This window comes from Salmo salar, chromosome 01, assembly GCF_965601325.2.
Source record: "Salmo salar chromosome 01, fSalSal1, whole genome shotgun sequence".
In the NCBI taxonomy this organism is placed as follows: domain Eukaryota; kingdom Metazoa; phylum Chordata; class Actinopteri; order Salmoniformes; family Salmonidae; genus Salmo; species Salmo salar.
The window spans coordinates 6,426,193-6,438,252 of NC_138291.1; the positions used below are offsets into that span (position 1 = coordinate 6,426,193).

General features: G+C 43.3%; 1 protein-coding gene across 2 annotated transcripts in view; it reads right to left on the reverse strand.

Annotated features, from left to right (window-relative positions):
- The window catches only part of l2hgdh (L-2-hydroxyglutarate dehydrogenase), a 30,708-nt gene that overhangs the window by 15,216 nt on the left and 3,432 nt on the right, over positions 1-12,060 (reverse strand). The window lies entirely within an intron of this gene.

Sequence of the window (12,060 nt, forward strand, 5' to 3'; positions counted from 1 at the left end):
AATAAATTCCAGAAAGAGGTCATCACTTCGTATTCATACTACTCAGACACTTAAAGTCACTTTAAGGTGACAGAACTTGTATTCCTGAAGTTACGGATACTAGTGTCGTGGTTCCATGCTATTCAGGAGCTCCGTGGAGTGGACCCGTCGTGTCCGGAAGTAAATGAGTCATTCATTGTAGCCATTGGCACCCTGTAGAGTTGCTATTTTCTCGTGACAATTAACTTGTGACATTCCTGGGTTCCTCATTATATTAATAAAAAGTCAGATTTAAAAAATCAACAAATATGAAATAAGTTAAAAAATTTAAATAAAAAAAAAAAAGGTTAAAAGGGGTACAAGACTGTGTACATATCTGGCTGTGTTGGTAAAATCACTACATATCCCATTGAGCCAAGTGGGGAGAAGCTGCCCGTTGTTATAGTTCCTAGACCAGTCAGAAATGTCTAGCTACGCTAAATGGATCTCCAAACTGACACTGGATCCACGTTAAAGTAGCAAATCATATCCTTCGCCACGACTATTCAACAAAACAAATACATTATTTTTAAGTTTATTTCCAGCAAATGTCTTAGTTTACATGATAGTATAACTAGTAAAAAGAGTTGAAGTTGAGGGTTTATTTATGAAGTTTGACAATGAGGATGTAAACTAGCATAGTTCAGCTAGTTTAGCCAGGGAAAACGAGGAGCTTGGGGACTGGATATAGACGGGCACGAGGTTCATTCAGGAGACAGATTGTAGTTTTTATGCTGACAGCAAAAAATTCAATTCAGAGAGACTGAAATGAATACAAATATTTAAGGAGAGCGAATCGATATACAATCCTGAAAATCAGCTGTAACTGTCAATAGTAAAACAACGCTTATAACGATATTATTAATTCATACATTTTTCTCACCAATTACAATTTTGTTTAATCGCTGCAACTCCCCAACAAGTTTGGGAGGCGAAGGTCGAGTCATGCGTCCTCCGAAACATGACCTGCCAAACCGTGCTTCTTAACACACGACCGCTTAACCCGGAAGCCAGCTGCACCGATGTGTCGGAGGAAACACCATTCACCTGACAACCGAGGTCAGCCTACAGGCACCTGGCCCACCACAAGGAGTCACTAGAGTGCGATGAGACAAGTAAAGCTCCCCCCGGCCAAACCCTACCCTAACCCAGACGACGCTGGGCCAATTGTGCGCCACCCTATGGGACTCCCGATCATGGCCGGTTGTGATAAACCCCGGGATCGAACCAGGGTCTGTAGCGACGCCTCTAGCGCTGCGATGTAGTGCCTTAGACCGCTGCGCCACTCGGGAGCCCATAAAAAAGGTTTGTTTTAAAACAATGTTTGAGTGAAACTGAAACCCAAAACTTAAAAATGGTGAAGTTGCTTCCGGACACGATAGACTCCTCCTCACCACTCAATTGAAGGCATCTTTACTTTTACTCAAGTATGAAAATGGATAGTCTAGGCAGCCACTAAAGGCCTTCACGGATCTCCACTATCGTCTGGGCTTGGTGGGCACAGCCGGTAATACACGTGTCCCCCGGCGACCGGTTCATAAAACATTCTCCATTCACGCTGCAAAGGCTTCAATTTCCTCCTTAACTAGATGAGAAGGTGGGGGAATATGCATGAAACTCCAGCACCATGCTAGAGTGGCTAATGCCTAGGCTACTTCCTGATGTTACGGATGGGTTCAGCCAGGGGTAGTCTGCTGCAATATGATTGGCTGAACGTGGGCGCGGGTTAATGTCGAGAAGGTGGAGAAAAAAAAGGGTTAAATATAGGTAATTTCTTTATCAAATACAATTTCTCACCACTATCCAAGGGGGCTAATGCCTAGGAATGGTACTTCCTGATGTCGCGCCTGCGTTCAGCCAATCACATTTCAGCAGACTGGCTGAACACAGGCGCAACATCAGGAAGTAGCCTAGGCATTAGCCACTCTAGGATAGTGGTGGGAAATCGTGTTTGATGAAGAAAGTAAGCATATTTAACCCTTTTTTCCCGACCTTCTCGACATTAACCCACTCCAATTTACCAACCGCTCGAACAGATCCACAGAAGATTCCATTTCCATCGCTAATCACAAGGCCGTAACACATCTGGACAAGAGGAACACCTATGTGAGAATGCTGCTTATTGACAGTTCACCATTCAACACTATTGTTCCCTCCAAGCTCAGCGCCCTGGACACCACCCTCTAGAACTGGATCCTGGACTTCCTGACAGGCAGACCATAGGCTGTGAGGATTGTCAACACTATCTTCACACTGACTCAGGGCCCCCCCCCCAGCGGTGTTTCCTCAGTCATCTGCTGTACTCCCTGTTCACCCATGACTGCGTGGCTTTGCATGACACCAACTCCATCATCAAGTTTGCTGACGACACAACGGTTGCTGCAACGATGACTCAGCCTATAGAGGAGGAGGTAAGTGAACTGGCATTGTGGTGTCATGACAACATCCTCTCCCTCAAAATCAGCAAAACCAAAATAGTTGATTGTCAACTTCAAGAAGCAGAAGAGGGAACACGCCCCGATCCACATCAACAGGACTTCAGTAGAGAGAGTCACGAGTTTTAGAGTTCCTCTGCGTCCACATCAGAGAGGACTTGACATGGAGCAAAAACACCACCACTCTTGTCAAGAGGGCGCAACAGCGTCTCTACTTCCTAAGACGACTGAAAGAAAATCAGCATGCTGCCCCGGGTCCTCTCCAAATACTACCGCTGCACCATTAAGAGTGTCCTGACCGGTTGCATCACGGCCTGTTATATCGGAATTTCTCCCTCCACAACTGCAAGGCCCCTCCGGCGGGTGGTGAAGACGGACCAGTACATCCCCTCACCATCGGGAGCATGTGGTTTGATAGAGCTGTCTCTGAGCCTGTTGGTATAACAATACACTGCCCCCATCCCCCTCAAAACATGTGTAGGCTTAAATATTGGACTATAAATTTTGCCTTCCTGTATTATACTTACGCTAAAAAAAAATATATATTTACTTTACATTCGTATTCTTATATTGTATTTCTTATTGTTGTTGCATCGTCGAGAAGGAACCTGCAAGTAAGCATTTTGTTGAACGATGTACGGGTATCCAGTACATACTACTAATAAAACTTTAAAGAGCCACTGAACACCGTTTTTCTGTTGTTCATTAGAAAAATTTGATTTCAGTCTTGGAGGTGTGTTTCCTGACCGATTCCGCGTATGGTTAATGATGTTTGTCCCTCATGAGACACCGTAGGAAGCTTATTCCACTTCCTTAAAATCCCCAGAATGAATCTAAGATGACTCAAGAAATCAGTAATAAAAAGTGACATTTTTGGCCAGGGTGTTTTAGTTGCGCAATTTTACATCTAACTAAGGTGTTTGGTGCCGTATTTCTCAACTTTAAAAATCGCTCAACGTGTTGTGTTAAGTTGGGCTGCTGGGCAGGTCTGTCTCACTATCAATGCTATTGAGTCCCACAGAATGAGTCATAATACCCATAAAACCTAGCGGGCAAACAAGGAAATGGTTCCATTCGTTTTTCCACCATTGATTTTTACCCCATAGGGGATTTTAGAAACACATGAAATAAGGTGTTTCGTGTAGGCTTACCCTGACATACTGACTAGACTGGGTATACGTGTGCGTCCACATGCTGATTTTTGTCCATCCACACCAGACGCGATCAGGACGCGCAGGTTGAAATATCAAAACTAACTCTGAACCAACTATATTCATTTGGGGTCAGGTCGAAAAGCATTGAAACATTCATGGCAATTTAGCTAGCTAGCTTGCTGTTTCTAGCTAATGTATCCTGGGATCTAAACATTGGGTTGTTATTTGACCTGAAATGCACAAGGTCCTCTACTCCGACAATTAAGAAAAAGGGCAAACTGAGTTAGTTTCTAGTGATCTCTCCTCCTTCAGTCTTCTTCTTCTTTGGACTTTATATGGCGGTTGGCAACCAACTTTAAGGTGCATTACCACCACCAACTGGACTGGAGTGTAGACCTCAGTTCATCGTTCAATCACCCTTACATTACGCAAAGCAGATGGCTATCCATACATTTTTTTTGAAGAATCTCAAATCTCAAATATTTTGATTTGTTTAACACTTTTTTTGGTTACTACATGATTCCATGTGTGTTATTTCATAGTTTTGATGTCTTCACCATTATTCTACAATGTAGAAAATAGTAAAAATAAAGAAAAACCCTTTAAAGAGTAGGCTTGTCCAAACTTTTGACTGGTACTGTCTGTGTAAATTTACCCTTGCGGTGTGGTCAGCATGTTACCCTGGCGTGATGTTTTGATAAATGTAAATCTCTCTAGGACAAGGTGACTTTTAATCAATATATTCGCCTGTATTTACCCCCAAAAAATGAAATTCTAATTAGCTGCTAATGTGGCTATCATAAAGAACTACAAATGCCATGATGATCTGGACAAGATGGAGGAAAAGGTAAGAACCTCTGGATTAACTATCTAATATTAGCTAAATGTAGTAATGAATAAATAGGCTACATTTCTTTAAATTGACTATTCTGTGAATTACGTATATACACACACACACACACACACACATATATACACACACACACACACATCACACACACACACACACACACACATACATACATACACACACGTGTATGTATGTACAGACATACAGTGAGGGGAAAAAAGTATTTGATCCCCTGCTAATTTTGCACGTTTGCCCACTTACAAAGAAAGGATCAGTCTATAATTTTAATGGTAGGTTTATTTCAACAGTGAGAGACAGAATAACAACAAAAAAATCCAGAAAAACGCATGTCCAAAATGTTATAAATTCATTTGCATTTTAATGAGGGTGTGACGCAATCGTGGAGCCTCCAGAGGCATGCAGAGGCCAAATCGAGCTCTGTACCACATCGCCATGCGCCTCCCAAATGTTGTAACAATGAGGAGGCCTCTGTATACTGTAGCTCCGTATTGACATGATTGGTTGACGGTAGGTGGGGGCGGTACATCCTGTATAAACACAAACTCACTTCCTTGACAACAGCTCTGCACTGCCCGGTGAAGCACAATAAGTATGAATGCCCTGACTTCTGCTGTCGTATCACCGTAAATCCTGCCAATGCAGATGTCAGATTAACCATATCACCCAGATGCACAATGCACTTTTCTCTCTCCAGAATACTCCTGCCAATTTGTGCACATTTCACTGGCGCCGGACGAAATGGTTGTCATTTCACAGTCCCCTAACCAATTGTGCTAGTGTGTGTTTTTTTTTTGCGTTATTTGTAACTTATTTTGTACATAACGTTTCTACCACCGTCTCTTATGACCCAAAAGAGCTTCTAGATATCAGGACAGCGATTATCCGTACTGGAAGAAGATTTTTTTTCTTTTAACGAGTCGGACACAAAGGATTTCCTCCAGACACCCAACAAGGCCCTCATCCCCGTTATTCGTAGGATAAAGAGACCGATATCGGGGACGTAGGTCTGGGTGCCTTGTAAGGATCCGATGGCTGATGGGTAATCTTCCTCTACCATCAGTACTATTAGCCAATGTACAATCACTGGATAATAAAATAGACAAACTACGATCACGTATATCCAACGGGACATTAAAAACTATAATATCTTTCGTGTCACCGAGTCCTGGCTGAACGACGACATGAATAACATACAGCTGGCAGGTTTTACGCTTTTTCGGCAGGATAGATCAGCAGCCCCTGGTAAGATAAGGGGTGTAGGGTCTATGTATATTTGTAAACAACAGCTGGTGCACAAAGTTTAAGGAAGTGTCAGTTTTTCTCACCTGAGGTAGAGTATCTCATGATAAGCTGTAGACCACACTATTTACCAAGAGAGTTTATCTATATTCTTTGTAGCTGTGTATTTACCACCACAAACCAATGCTGGCACTAAGACCGCACTCAATGAGCTGTATACGGCCATAAGCAAATCAGAAAATGCTCATCCAAACGCAGCGCTCCTAGTGGCCGGGGACTTTAATGCAGGGAAACTTAAATCCATTTTACCTAAATTCTACCAGCATGTGCAACCAGACGGGAAAAAAATAAAAAATAAATAAATAATAAAATAAAAAAAACTCTAGACCACCTTTACTCCACACACAGATGCGTACAAAGCTCTCCCTTGCCCTCCATTTGGCAAATCTGACCATAATTCTATCCTCCTGATTGCTGCTTACAAGCCAAAATTAAAGCAGGAAACACCAGAGACTGTCTATAAAAAAAGTGGTCAGATGAAGCAGATGCTAAACTACAGGACTGTTTTGCTTATCACAGACTGGAATATGTTGCGGTATTCTTCTGATGGCATTGAGGAGTACACCACATCAGTCACTGGCTTCATCAATAAGTGCATCGATGATGTCGTCCCCACAGTTACTGTACGTACATACTCCAACCAGAAGCCATGGATTACAGGCAACATCCGCACTGAGTTAAAGGGTAGAGCTGCCACTTTCAAGGAGCAGGACTCTAACCTGGAAGCTTATAAGAAATCCCGCTATGCCCTCCGACGAACCATCAAACAGGTAAAGCATCAATACATGGCTAAGATTGAATCGTACCACACTGGCACCGACGCTCGTCGGATGTGGCAGGACTTGCAAACTATTACAGAGTACAGAGGGAAGCACAGCCGCGAGCTGCCCAGTGACACAAGCCTACCAGACGAGCTAAATTACTTATATGCTCGCTTCGAGGCAAGTAACACCGAAACATGCATGACAGCATCAGCTGTTCCGGACGACTGTGATCACACTCTCCGCAGCTGATGTGAGTAAGACCTTTAAACAGGTCAACATTCACAAGCCGCAGGGCCAGACGGATTACCAGGACATGTACTCCGAGCATGCGCTGACCAACTGGCAAGTGTCTTCAATGACATTTTCAACATGTTCCTGATTGAGTCTGTAATACCAACATGCTTCAAGAAGTCCACCATAGTGTTCTTGGGCACAAGAACTAAGGCAACCTGCCTAAATGACTACCGCCTTGTGGCACTCACGTCTGTAGCCATGAAATGCTTTGAAAGGCTGGTCATGGCTCACAACACCATTATCCCAGAAACCCTAGACCCACTCCAATTTGCATACCACCCCAACAGATCCACAGATGATGCAATCTCTATTGCACTCCACACTGCCCTTTCCCACCTGGACAAAAGGAACACCTATGTGAGAATGCCATTTATTGACTACAGCTCAGCATACGACACCATAATGCCCTCAAAGCTCACCACTAAGCTAAGGACCCTGGGACTAAACACCTCCCTCTGCAACTGGATCCTGGACTTCCTGACTGACCGGCCCCAGGTGGTAAGGGTAGGCAACAACACATCCGCCACGCTGATCCTCAACACGGGTGCCCCTCAGGGGTGCGTGCTAAGTCCCCTCCTGTACTCCCTGTTCACTCACGACTCCAACACCATAATTGAGTTTGCCAATGACACAACAGTGGTAGGCCTGATCCCCGACAACAGTGAGACAGCCTATAGGGAGGAGGTCAGAGACCTGGCCATGTGGTGCCAGGACAACCTCTCCCTCAACGTGATCAAGACAAAGGAGATGATTGTGGACTACAGGAAAAGGAGGACTGAGCACACCCCCATTCTCATCGACGGGGCTGTAGTGGAGCAGGATGAGAGTTAAGTTACTCTTCCTGGGGTCCAGGAAAATTAAGGCAGTTTATACAATTTTTAAAACATTACAATACATTCACAGATTTCACAACTAGGGTTGCACATTTTCAGGAATATTCAGGAGGTGGAAACATTCCGTTAGAATTAACGGGAATATATGGGAAATAACGGGAATTAATGGAAATATTTGCAAATTAATATTAATACCATTTAAAATGTAGATTTTTTTTGCATTGGACATATTTACCATATCATATGGAGACAGAAACAGAAACTTTTTACCTTATAAGTAGACATAATTGCAAATGATTAAATCCTTCCAATATAAATAATTTAGTTACGAATTAAACTTTAATTAAATGAGTTGACTCTTCACATGGGATGATTTCACTGAACAACAAAAGAAAGGGAATATTGAATGATCCCCAATGATCTATCACGTCTCCCAAAAAACATTTTCAACATACATCTGTAAAATGATAGTCTAGAAACTAAAGCTTTGGTTGTCTTCCTCTTAGGATTCCATGTCTTCTCCCTGGACCTCCTCAATGTCCACCTCTTGAACATCAGACTCTGAGGCCTCATCTTCACTGTCACTTTCCAACCTTGTTGAGGATGGCTCGTTGTCAGGCTCAAAAAGCCCAAAATTTGCCCCGGTTGGCCAACAATTTTTCAAACCTTGTATTGGTCAGCCTGTTGCGTGTTTTGGTGTGTGTGTTCCCAAACAAGGACCAGTTGCGCTCTGAGGCGGCTGATGTTGGTGGGATTTGGAGGATGATGGAGGCAACAGGGGAAAGAGCCTCAGATCCACAAAGTCCCTTCCACCAGGTGGCTGATGAGATATGTTGGCATGACTGCCATATTGCTTCTCCATCCCAAAGCCCTTGCTTGGAAGTGTACTTCACCAGACTGCCAAGAACCTTGCCCTCATCCAGGCCAAGGTGGTGAGACACGGTAGTGATGACACCATAGGCCTTGTTGATCTCTGCACCAGACGGGATGCTCTTGCCAGCATACTTGGGGTCCAACATGTACGCTGCAGCGTGTTTGGGCTTCAGGCAGAGGTCTTCATGCTTTTTTGATGTATTTCAGAACTGCAGTTTCCTCTGCTTGGAGTAACAGTGAAGTGGGCAGGGCAGTATGGATTTATTCTCTCACATCTGCAAGCAGAGTCTGAACATCAGACAGGATGACATTCTCTCCCTCAATCCGTGCAATGGTTACTGCTATAGGTTTCAGGCTGCTTACCACTCTCTCCCAAAATACATCATCCAGGAGGATCCTCTTGATTGGGCTGTCCATATCGGCAGACTGTGATATGGCCATTTCTTGGAGAGACTCCTTCCCCTCCAGGAGACAGTCAAACATGATGACAACACCACCCCAACGGGTGTTGCTGGGCAGCTTCAATGTGGTGCTCTTATTCTTCTCACTTTGCTTGGTGAGGTAGATTGCTGCTATAACTCGATGACCCTTCATATACCTGACCATTTCCTTGCCTCTCTTGTAGAGTGTATCCATTGTTTTCAGTGCCATGATGTCCTTGAGGAACAGATTCAATGCATGAGCAGCACAGCCAATGGGCGTGATGTGAGGGTAGGACTCTTCCACTTTAGACCAAGCAGCCTTCATGTTCGCAGCATTGTCTGTCACCAGTGCAAATACCTTCTGTGGTCCAAGGTCATTGATTACTGCCTTCAGCTCATCTGCAATGTAGAGACCGGTGTGTCTGTTGTCCCTTGTGTCTGTGCTCTTGTAGAATACTGGTTGAGGGGTGGATATGATGTAGTTAATTATTCTTTGCTCACGAACAATTGACCACCCATCAGAGATGACTGCAATACAGTCTGCTTTCTCTATGATTTGCTTGACCTTCACTTGAACTCTGGTGCTCACAAAGCACCAATATACAGCTCGAGCAAGACATTCATCAGCATTTCTCTGACTACGTTCCTCCATTGAGTCAAAACTTCTGATTCCAGGAGGACCATGAGCTGTTGCTATCGATAAAGTGTCTGATTCATAATTTTCACCTCCAATAGAAGTAGAGCGACTTTTGTCAGAGGTTGCTTGTTGTGAGCGCTGAGGGAACTTTATGCACTTGGCCAGATGATTCTGCATCTTTGTTGCATTCTTCACATATGATTTGGCACAGTATTTGCAAATGCACACAGCTTTTCCTTCTACATTAGCTGCAGTGGAATGTCTCCACACATCAGATAGTGCCCGTGGCATTGTCCTGTAAAGATTAGGGAAAGAAATGAGTAAACAAAAACAACAAATTCAATTCCATGTACAGCTAAATAGTTAAGCAGTTAGATTAAACAACTCCTTTGTAAGATAAATGTTTTAAAATGTATGGAAACAGGTGAATTAACACTCCTCAGTTAGCAGGCTCAAACCCACATGGAAGCAAAAACTAACTAGCATAAATTGTTAACAAGTTAGATTTAAAACACACTTTGCTGTAGGCTACTATTTACAAGTTAACAAAAAAATCATTTATGCCATAAAATATATTCACCCCACCCAGTATTGTAATCAAAACTTACCAGAAAGCATGTAGTCCTTGGCTCAGTGTAGTAGTGTGGGCTCAATAGTATCTCATTCGTGTGCAAGATCTTGAGAATCAGCTGTACATGTGATGGAAGAGTACACTGTGCATGCAGAGGGTTGCAATTCCATTGAATTGAGGATAGTTTAACCAAAATATGCCACAAGACCTAGAATTGCCTTATGTGTATCCCACAAAAAAAAGGTTCACTGTTATAAGCTAACTTTTTTGATGAATTTAAGCAAAATTGCCCAAATTCCAGGGCTTAACTTCCCACGGAAAAATTCTGGCCCTTTGCAACCCTATTCACAACACTCTGTGTGCCCTCAGGCCCCTACTCCACCACATATCTACAATACTAAATCCATGTGTGTGTGTGTATAGTGCATATGTTATCGGGGTGTGTGTGTGTGTGTGTGTGTGTGTATGCATGTGTCTGTGCCAATGTGTGTGTCTCTTCACAGTCCCCGCTGTTCCATAAGGTGTATTTGTATCTGTTTTTTAAATCTAATTTTACTGCTGCATCAGTTACCCGATGTGGAATAGAGTTCCATGTAGTCATGGCTCTATGTAGTACTGTGCACCTCCCATAGTCTGTTCTGGACTTGGGGACTGTGAAGAGACCTCTTGTGGCATGTCTTGTGGGGTATGCATGGGTATCCGAGCTGTGTGCCAGTAGTTTAGACAGACAGCTCAGTGCATTCAACATGTCAATACCTCTCATCAATACAAGTAGTGATAAAAATCAACCTTTCCTCCACTTTCAGCCAGGAGAGACTGACATGCATATTATTAATATTAGCTCTCTATATACATCCAAGGACCAGCCGTGCTGCCCTGTTCTGAGACAATTGCAATTTTCCTAAGTCCTTTTTTTGTGGCACCTGACCACACGACTGAACAGTAGTCCAGGTGCGACAAAACTAGGGCCTGTAGGACCTGCCTTGTTGATAGTGTTGTTAAGAAGGTAGAAACTAGGGCCTGTAGGACCTGCCTTGTTGATAGTGTTATTAAGAAGGTAGAAACTAGGGTCTGTAGGACATGCCTTGTTGATAGTGTTGTTAAGAAGGTAGAAACTAGGGCCTGTAGGACCTGCCTTGTTGATAGTGTTGTTAAGAAGGTAGAAACTAGGGCCTGTAGGACCTGCCTTGTTGATAGTGTTGTTAAGAAGGTAGAAACTAGGGCCTGTAGGACCTGCCTTGTTGATAGTGTTGTTAAGAAGGTAGAAACTAGGGCCTGTAGGACCTGCCTTGTTGATAGTGTTGTTAAGAAGGTAGAAACTAGGGCCTGTAGGACCTGCCTTGTTGATAGTGTTGTTAAGAAGGCAGAGCATCGCTTTATTATAGACATACTTCTCCCTATTTTAGCTACTGTTGTATCAATATGTTTTGACCATGACAGTTTACAATCCAGTGTTACTCCAAGCAGTTTAGTCACCTCAACTTGCTCAATTTCGTCATTATTTACTACAATATTTAGTTGAGGTTTAGGGTTTAGTGAATGATTTGTTCCAAATACAATGCTTTTAGTTTTAGAAATATTTAGGGCTAACTTATTCCTTGTCACCCGCTCTGAAACTGACTGCAGCTCTTTGAGTGTTGCAGTCATTTCAGTCGCTGTAGTAGTTGACGTGTATAGTGTTGAGTCATCCACATACATAGACACTCTGGCTTTACTCAGTCAGTGGCATGTCGTTAGTAAAGTTCCTCGGTGTACACATCAACAATAAACTATCATGGTCCAAACACACCAAGACAGTCGTGAAGAGGGCACAACAAAGCCCATTCCCCCTCAGGAAACGGAAAAGATTTGTCTTGGGTCCTCAGATCCTCAAAAGGTTCTACAGCTGC